We start from the raw sequence: 9,486 nt of genomic DNA, 5'->3' as shown, positions 1-9,486 counted from the left end.
CTGACTTCTTTAGATGATTATCACTACTGACATTGCATTTTTGAGATTTCTACAGCAGTAGACTTATGTATGTAGGCTATCACAATTTTTCAAAGGACTTTTGATGATAGGGTAGTAGAGGTAAGATAACAAAAGTAGCTTTGAATAAAACTAAGAATATTGGTTTAAGATATTTGGGATGATAAAAGATATTTAAGATAGCTGAGTGGTGATATTTTCTTTACTAGACGGGAACTGATACCACAACATCTCTGCCAGCTTGGGCTTTGTATAGTTGCCAGTAATTTTGTAACAATTTTCCAGTGGGGTGTTTGCAACTAATGATAAAGAAATCTGACAAAGTGTAAAAAGCATCAGATGTTATCCAAATATTCTCCTGGACAAACTCGTGTCATCTCGGTTTCAGACCCAATGGCATGTTTCTTCATGTTGTTAATTGATGATGATACATGTAGGCCCAGGTTCTTGCCCAGAACTACCAGAAAACTTGAGCGCCTGCCCATTCGTACATAGATGCCAATACCGATCAGCCCAGCTAGATCCGTATAGCTCATCTGTCTCCCCTTTCTCGATACGTCCACCACTTACTTACCTACCTTCACCCCATATGGCTGTTCCATTTAAATTCGTCATATTAAAAACAGTTTTATTTTTGTCATCCATTTTCTCAGGCTGGTAGATTATCACTGAGTATCTTACAAGACATCGATGAAACTACTTGTAACAAAATGACCACATTTATATCCTCACCAAAGCTGGCTCTTCAAAGCAGTTACTCACAACCTTCAGTTTGATGCCTGGCCACTTCCTCACAGTTGAAAATATTAGAAATGATATAAAACTTGAGATCATGCCATATTCCAAGGGAAGAAACAGCTAATGTTTAATTTTTTTCACTACTGAGCAGTAGCATGATCAAAGAAAGGCCATCAGATTTTAAAAACAGGATATATTTGTCAGGGTTTTCCATGATACACTTTGCCAGAAAAGGATTTTCTTTTCTAAATTTTAAAGTAAATCTTAGTACAGGGAACCATGCATTCCATGACCATGGATTTCTACAAAGCAGCATCTGGTTTTTTTTTTTTGTTGTTGTGTTTCCACTTAAGTTGGTTGAATTCTCATATTGGAAAGAAAAATTCCTTGAGACTTACTTTGAAATCTCAAGTGTGAAAAAAGGCCCAGTAAAATGAAAGCCAGGTTCACTGTGCTTTAGATAAAAAGTCTGCACATCTGCTAAAAGTTGTATATTTACCTAGCAGTGTCCATTTTGCTTTACTGTAAATTCCAACTCCAAAGGGATTCCCAGCCATGCCAAACTTCCCAGATTATTGGAATGGTTTCTGTGCTGGAAAACTCCTGACGTCACACCTGCAACTCCTAGGATTTTGCTTCCCTTCCCTTTCTGTGGCTAGTTGCAGTGTTCTGATTTAAAAAAAAAAAAATGCACAGTTAAGATTTTATTTATTCATGAGAGACAGAGACACAGGCAGAAGAAGCAGACTCCTCATAGGGAGCCCAATGTGGGACTTGATCCCGGAACTCCGGGATCACACCTTGGGCCAAAGACAGACGCCCAACCACTGAGCCACCCATGTGTCCCCTGCAGTGTTCTAATAACTCTAATAATTGAGCTATGCTGTGGTCTTACATTTAGCCATGATTAGATGATGGTACTACAGGGAAACTTAGCTTTAATGTCCTCCTGATAATCTTAAACCATTTTCTTGTTCATCAATATGTAAATCTGTAATCTTATACCTCCTTTGTTTTTACATGGCACCCATTTTGAATTTTTTTCATTTTGAATTTTCATAGGACAAAAGTGGGAAAAAATTCAAGAGAAAAATTTTATTTCCTACTCTTAAGCTTTTGTAGCTTGAATTTTATGATGATGAGAAATTTAGAATAATCATACCACAAAATTAAGATTAACAAAAAAAAAATTAACATTTAGTAAGTAGGGGTTTTGGGGGAGGTTTGTGGGTTTGGTTTTTGTTTTTTTGTTTTTGTTTTTGTTTTTTTTTAGGAGCAACATGTTAAATGTTTAGATTTCCAGAACAGTCCACAGTAAATTGTTTTCCTTATGGTGTAATTAGAACACTTGTTACTTAAAAAGAGTTCCCCGTTTCCTAGCTTAGCTTACCAGACTCGTTCCGTAGGTTTGTGGTAACAGCTTTTGTAGGAAAACACGTTCCACGGCGCATGATGGGAGGCCAGGAGGTCTTGCATGTGCATGACCAGAACAATGCGAGCCAGCGAGCCCATCATGTGATTGCCCTGTTTTAAAAGTCTTCAAAGTATGCTTCTAGGTTGGATTAAAGGTAAGTGTGGGTCACGAACACTAGTAAGTATGCTTTTCCCTGTATTTGTCCTTAATTTTTTATCAGTCTTTTCAAAAGTATTTATAAAGTACCTGCCACGTGTCAGGGCTTACTACTGCATTCTTAGACAGTGGGGACAGGAAGGCTGCTTCGTGCTCACACTCTGCCACCGAGAGCCTCTGACTTGAATGGAAGACCGGCTATCTAACCCTAAATTATAATAAAGAATGGTAAATGCTATTCAAACATTCAGTCTCTTAATAGAACTTAGACTGATTTTCCTATTTCATGACCGTATATATCCATTTCACGCCAGTGACCTGGCTGAGATTCCAGTTAAAGACTCTTTACGTTGTTTCCTATGGGAAGTACTATGTAATTTACAATTTTGTTTTGTTGGGTTTTTATTTTGTTTTCTGCAATCAAAATACTGTCCTGCAACGCAGTGTAAGATTTCCTCCCCACAAGAACATGTATTACTACCCAGTAGAAAATGCATTTGCAAAGATACAGGACATGTTGACAACGATACTGAAATAGGTTATACTGGTCCCTTTTCTAAATATATTTTTCAGGATGGATGTAAAAATGGAGTGGACTGTTGATAAATTATTTAATGGAAAAATGATTTCACTTGACTGGTTAAGATTTTTAAGTTAACATTTACACATAACTGAATCCAGAAGATTCAGAAGACTGTAATGCCGGTGATAAGTCCCTGGTAAAGGTCCACCTCAGTATTGTTATATTTTTAAGATTCAGAAACATTTGTACCCTGTAAGATGCATGGTAATATGATTTGTTAATAAATTTTAAAATACTAATTAGATTTAGCACATTGCTTCATGGGCATGCATATCAAATTCTCAAGAGTGTTAAGAACCTTATGATCTTTGGTGGGTAGGGGGTGGGAGTCCTATTTCCACCCCATCTAGGTTAGTTCTTTGCCGACTATTAGGATTGAATGGGGCATGCACAAATAAAAAGCAGCAAGCTGGCGTGACTCAATACCACAATCTAACTCTTGCCCATGACGTTCTTGGGCAGTCTTCCTCCACCTTCAGGTATGGCGCCTGGAACAAGTGCCCCCGACGTTGTCACACGAGGACCACTGCAGGCTAGCAGGTGGTGCTGGAGATCTTTACAGACCAGACCTGGAAGGGACCGGCCTTCCACCTACATTGCTTTGTCGGGAACCCAGACGTACGGACGCAGCCTAACCACCGCCCAGACGAGGAGCCGCAGACAACGCAGCTGTGCGGTGGGTGCTGACACTTTGCAACCCGCTGCAGGTCTGTCTGATAGGTCATCCCTTCCGTCATCTACTTGAAAAAATAACCAGCAAAACCTCATAACCTGCTGCAAGGGATTTATTGCTGATTACTAAAGAGTCAAATAGTCTTAATTTTGGAAAGGAATATATTTTAAGGGATGTATCTAAGGCTTTTTTTTTTTAAGGCTTCTTTTACCTTCTCTAACCTTTTCATGATATAAAGTTTTTGTGCTCAGGTGGTAGTTTTACGCAGTTATTAAACTGTTCTACGTTACAAGAACATTCACATTGTCTTTTGTTTCCTTGAACAACAGAATATTAACCTTCCTGTTTTTAGAGAGTTAGTCACAGGCTCAGAACCCGAGAGACATAGCTAATAATTGGTAAGATTGGAATTTGACAACCCAGATCTTTTGATCCCTAAATTTCCAGCTTATTCCAGACCGCTACAGTGCCTTTTGGAATCCCTTTTTAAGTGAAATTGTTCAGTTCTCAGTCCGTAATCCGCCACTCTACAATTTTCTGCACCAAAGGTATTGATCATTCAGTCCAGGTGCAAGACTCACTCCTGTTCCCGTGAATGGTTATCGTGACAATCCCATTCAGAATCGGACATTTACCTTTCCGAGACTGGGGTGTTAAGGATCTAATTGAAATAGCTCATAGCACATAATACTCTAAAGGCCGCTGAGGAATCCCTGGCTTTACCTAGACAGTCTGCTTCTCCTGCCCTTTGTTCACTCTTGGCTGTGTTGGCATCTGTGTGTCCTTTCACTCTGCAACGACAGTCACAATGACCAGATTTACTGTTCACAGGTAATAAAAAGAATTTTTAAATATCACTGTGCGGTGAAACAGGGCACTGGTGGTGCTGTGATAAGTAGCAGTGGTGCAAAGCAATGGGAGCATCACACACGGTCCCTGTCACAACTCCTCGACTCTGCCATTTTGGCATGAAAGCCATCATAATAGGCAAATAAATGAAAATGATTGTGTTACCATAAAACTTCAGTAATGGTCACTGAAATTGAATTTCATGCAATTTTTACCTGCCTCAAAATATTTTTCTTTGGAGGGTGACAGTAGTGGGCTTGACCGGCCACGAGGTCACCAGCCCAACTGCTGACTGGTCCGCAAGGGGCATGACCAGCAGTTCCAGTCCCATCATGGCAACCTCATTCTTGATTCTGTGTATAAATGATGGAAACGCAAGTGAAGGTAACTTAGGCAGGATCCCTGGGGGGCTCAGCGGTAGAGCATCTGCCTTTGGCCCAGGGCGTGATCCTGGAGACCCAGGATCGAGTCCCATGTCGGGCTCCCTGCATGGAGCCTGCTTCTCCCTCTGCCTGTGTCTCTGCCTCTGTGTGTGTGTGTGTGTCTCTCATGAATAAATAAATGAAATCTTTAAAAAAAAATCTTAAAAAAAAAAAAGATTCTAAATGCATAAGGAATAATGGGCTCATCCTGCCACTACTGAACCTTGAGGGCAGAGGCTGAGATCTTCCACCCCTTTCTCGGGGTCTCTTGAAGAAGGGGTCTCGGACTCCTCCACAGTCAGGCACCCTGGAACATTCCCAAGGAATCCCTCCTTTCCCATCTCCTGTTGGAGATGGCGCAAGGACAGCTTGGTTATGGACTATATTCCAGTCCTGGCCGTGTTGTCGTCAAGCTGTGTGCCTTTGCACAAGTTGTTCAACCTCCCGGAGCCTTGTTTTTTCAACCGCAAAACAGATGATTCCAGCTCAGTCCTTGATGGACAAGAATGAGACCCTGCCAGCCAGGTGGAAGGATCATCTAGGTCAAGGTTGAGTCCTGTCTCCTCCATCCGGCTGCCCACACACCTAGCTCTGAGGTTTCAGCATTGATGCAGGAGAATCAAACATAAGGAGGTACAGTGCTTTTAAATTTAGAGACTGCAAATGTAGCTTTCAAGACTCTTTGGGGCCCCACAGCAATCATGGAAACAGAGCCTCCAGCTAACATTACTATTCCCTGCTTGAGATGAACAGAGATCAGGAGAGCTCAGGAAACCGCCTAACACTCTGCTAGTGTGGAGCAGAAGCAGAACCCAGGCCTTGGGGCTCAGTGGGTTAAGCATCTGACTCTTGATTCCTGCTCAGGTCATGATCTCAGGGTCATGGGATTGAGCCCCTACATGGGGCTGAGGGTGCAGGCTGCTTAAGATTCCCTCTCTCCCTCTGCCCTTCCCCCAGGGTGCTTGCTCACTCTCTTAAATATAAATAAACAAACAAACCCAGGCCTTCAACTCAGGTATTACAGATTTTCTACCTAATTGTCCAGAAAAGATAAACAGGTCAGACCAACACGGTCTCGCCAGTTTTATCAGCGTCACCCACGTGGTGGCTTTTTCTTCCTGAAGCTTTTATTTTCACCCAAGCAACACCCGAGGGGGAACTCAGCCCTTCTTTGTGTTCCCACAGGGGAAACTCTCCAGGAGGCGTTGCTGAGCAGTGTGGATCTCGTGAGATTTTGTTTCAGTTCCAGGGGAGATGAAGGCCAGAGGATTTGACCTTGCACCCCCAGGCCCCACAACCCCCTTTGCTTCCACAGACTGGTCACCTACAATCCCCACCCTCTGCATCAGCCTGAGGCCAAGTAACCCAGAGAGGCGAGGGAGGAGCACTTGTGAGGCCCCAGGTAAACTCTCTGAAGTGGATTCTCTGCTCCCACCCCAGTGACTGCAATCCTACATCCAACCACACCCCGGAGAGAGGCACAACCTCAAAATACTGTGAAGAAGAGTCTTGCTTGGAGGCCCCAATCTAGCTGGAAGGGTGTGTGTGTGTGTGTGTGGGGGGGGGGGGGTCTGAAGCTGCATTTGTAAAGCAAGAACGCTGTTTGTAGGATATGACAAAGTGTGTGTGGGGGGGGGGGAGAAGACACAGACAGTGACCACAGAGACTCTAGTATTTTTCCAGGTGCAACAAATGGGCCCCGAGACAGATTCCGGCTGCAGGGAGCTCACCGCCTAGAGGCAGGAGACCACACAGGTTGGGTCAAACAGCTGCAGGGAGAAGCCTGGGAGGAGGTGAGGGGTAGGAGCTGGAGCCACACCGTGGCAAAATATGCTCTTAGAACCTTCTAGTTACGGAATGCTAACAGTGAGACCAATATCCTTTCCTCCCCACCCCACTGGCCACTGCCACCTTCTTGTTCTGTAAAGGGGCAACTTTAGCTTATGTGCCCCCCCCCCCCCAGCTGAGATGAAAAAGACAAGCTTCACTGGGACTAGAATAACTGGTTTACCAAGCCAAGAGGCAGCCCGGGGATTTCTAAGGCAGGAGGCCTTCTCCCTGCCCCTTGGTCGGTCTTCCCTTCCCGGGGCCGTTCACCAGCGGGCTGACCCCTCAAGTAGCCCCGCTCAGTTGGTTTAAATACACACCGTAAAGTTGGATACAGAATAAAACACGAGAAGGAAACTACTTTAAGCATGTGCTTATCCTGGGTGGTGAGATTAACGGTGTTTATTTTCTCTATGATTTTCTGTGCTTTCCAAAAAAATCTTTTTTTTTGCAATGAATAGGCATTACTTTAGAGAGTAGAAAATAATTGGTGTCGCAAAGAAAGGGAGAAAAAAAGGCAGCATGAGTGGAGGGAAATAAGGATGGACTGGCAAGGCGCTGAGAGCTGGAGACCAAACCAAACCCAACGTCGGAAAACCAGGGCAGGTCCCAGAGGGGGGCGCCTTCGTTCCCTCCGCATCCTGGCTTCGCAAGCCTGCGGCCCGCACCCGCCCCGCGGCCCCGCACCCGCCCCGCACCTGTACCCGCCCCCCAGAGGGCGCCCTGGGACCGCCGCCCCGCTCCTCCCCCAGGCCGGGCCCACCGGCTCCGACCCGCAAAGCTCCAGTCGCCCGCGGACGGGGCTGCCCCGGACCCCGCCTCCGCCCCGGGCCCCGCCTCCGCCCCGGCCCCGCCTCCGCCCAGGCCCCGCCTCTGCCTCAGGCCCCGCCTCTGCCCCAGGCCCCGCCTCCGCCTCAGGCCCCGCCTCTGCCCAGGCCCCGCCTCCGCCCAAGCCCCGCCTCCGTCCCAGGCCCCGCCTCCGTCCCAGGCCCCGCCTCCGCCCAAGCCCCGCCTCTGCCCCAGGCCCCGCCTCCGCCCAAGCCCCGCCTCCGTCCCAGGCCCCGCCTCCGTCCCAGGCCCCGCCTCCGCCTCAGGCCCTGCCTCTGCCCCAGGCCCCGCCTCCGCCCAGGCCCCGCCTCTGCCCAGGCCCCGCCTCCGCCTCAGGCCCCGCCTCTGCTCAGGCCCCGCCTCCGCCCAAGCCCCGCCTCCGTCCCAGGCCCCGCCTCTGCCCAGGCCCCGCCTCCGTCCCAGGCCCCGCCTCTGCCCAGGCCCCGCCTCCGCCTCAAGGCCCTGCTGGACTTGGCTCCAACCTTGCTCAGCTACAGGGGGTTCACCTCTGCGCCCCCAGGGCACACCCAGGCGCTCTCACGACTGGACCCCACTGCTCCTGAGAGTGATTGCTTTGGGCTTGTGCAATTTAAAAAATTAGGGAAGTAAAACATGCGTAGTAATACGTAGTTATGACAAATCCCAAGTAATCTCCGTTCACCGCCACCTCTCGGATCCGCTCTCCGCAAGGAACCAGTGAGAGGCTCTTAAGTGCCCTTCTATACGTGCGGTCTGCTGTGGGTCCTGTACCTGGACGTACCTGCAGGTCCGTCCATCCACTCGAGCCTCCATGCCCGGAAGATTCGTCAAAATGTTCACGGTGGTCCTTGGCAGGTGGCAGAACGATTCTTCTTTTCTGGATGTTCTACAGTGAAAATGTGGGTGGGAGGAGGGTTGTTAGCATTTTAACGTCCCTTCTGCCCGTAAGGCTGCATGACCTCCTGACCTCCGCAGACGTGGCCTGCACCGAGGGCTGGCAGGAGGGGTGGCGGGGGGGCTCGCGGGGAGGGGTGCAGCGAGCACTCGGGGGGGCCCCCAGTCGCAGCTGCGGGGCGCGACTTCGTGATGGGGTCTATGATGCACCTGGCTGCTGCCCTCGCTTTCACCAGTTTCAAGAGCAGAGTCTCGAAAAAGGTTGGCTGCTGGCTTCTGGGAAATAACAATAGAATCACGAGGATGGTTTTATCAAAATACTGTGGATTAAGAACCTATTCGAAGGGGCTGGGTTTTTTTTTTTTGTTTTTTTTTGTTTTTTTTCTGATTCTTGCAAAGGGATTTTGAAAACTGCCTTTGATTTTGGAGGCCAGAGAACCCAAGTTCTGACTTAAGAGCGTATTCCAACAAGGCTGCATCTTCGTGGTCTTGGAGGGTTAGGAACCACCACAGGTCTCCTCCCCCCTCCTTCCTGGTTTCTGCAAAGCAGAGAAGGCTTCCGTGATCTGTTCTGAAAACCCGCGCGCAGCCAGGTCTTTGGAGGATGTTTGTGAGGGAAGGTGCGCAAGGCCCGCGAGGTTCCCTTTTGAAGCTGCTTTGCAAGGGTGGACTTTTTTGACTTTTGTATATGAAATTGATTTATTAAAAATACGTATACTTTAAAAACTACCACCTCAAAAGTAGTTAAAATGTTTGACATTTTGGTAATTTGTGGAGGAAATAAAGAACAGCCCTGTGTAAGCTTTGCAACCCCTGTGGATCAAGCATTCCCAATAAATGTTTTATCGAGCACCTGTGCCAGCGCCAGCCACTGTGATGCGCAGGGTGAGGCCAGAGAACCAGACCCCCGGCCCTACCCCTAGATCTCAGGGAATCGGCAGAAAACCTCATCTGCTTCCAGGCTTGTAGGAAAGGCCTGACTGAAGGGAGGCCCAGACTTTTACGTTTCACCAGCAAATAAAATTCCAAAATGAATTTAGGGAACAGTGGTGGTGTGCCAGCTTTTAATTTTGCCAAGTAAGGTTATTCCAGAAGAACCTGTCCT

The sequence above is a fragment of the Canis lupus genome, chromosome 8 (genome assembly GCF_048164855.1).
Source record: "Canis lupus baileyi chromosome 8, mCanLup2.hap1, whole genome shotgun sequence".
Classification (NCBI taxonomy): domain Eukaryota; kingdom Metazoa; phylum Chordata; class Mammalia; order Carnivora; family Canidae; genus Canis; species Canis lupus.
The sequence above is the reverse complement of the archived record's forward strand: the minus strand, read 5'-3'. Positions refer to the sequence as shown.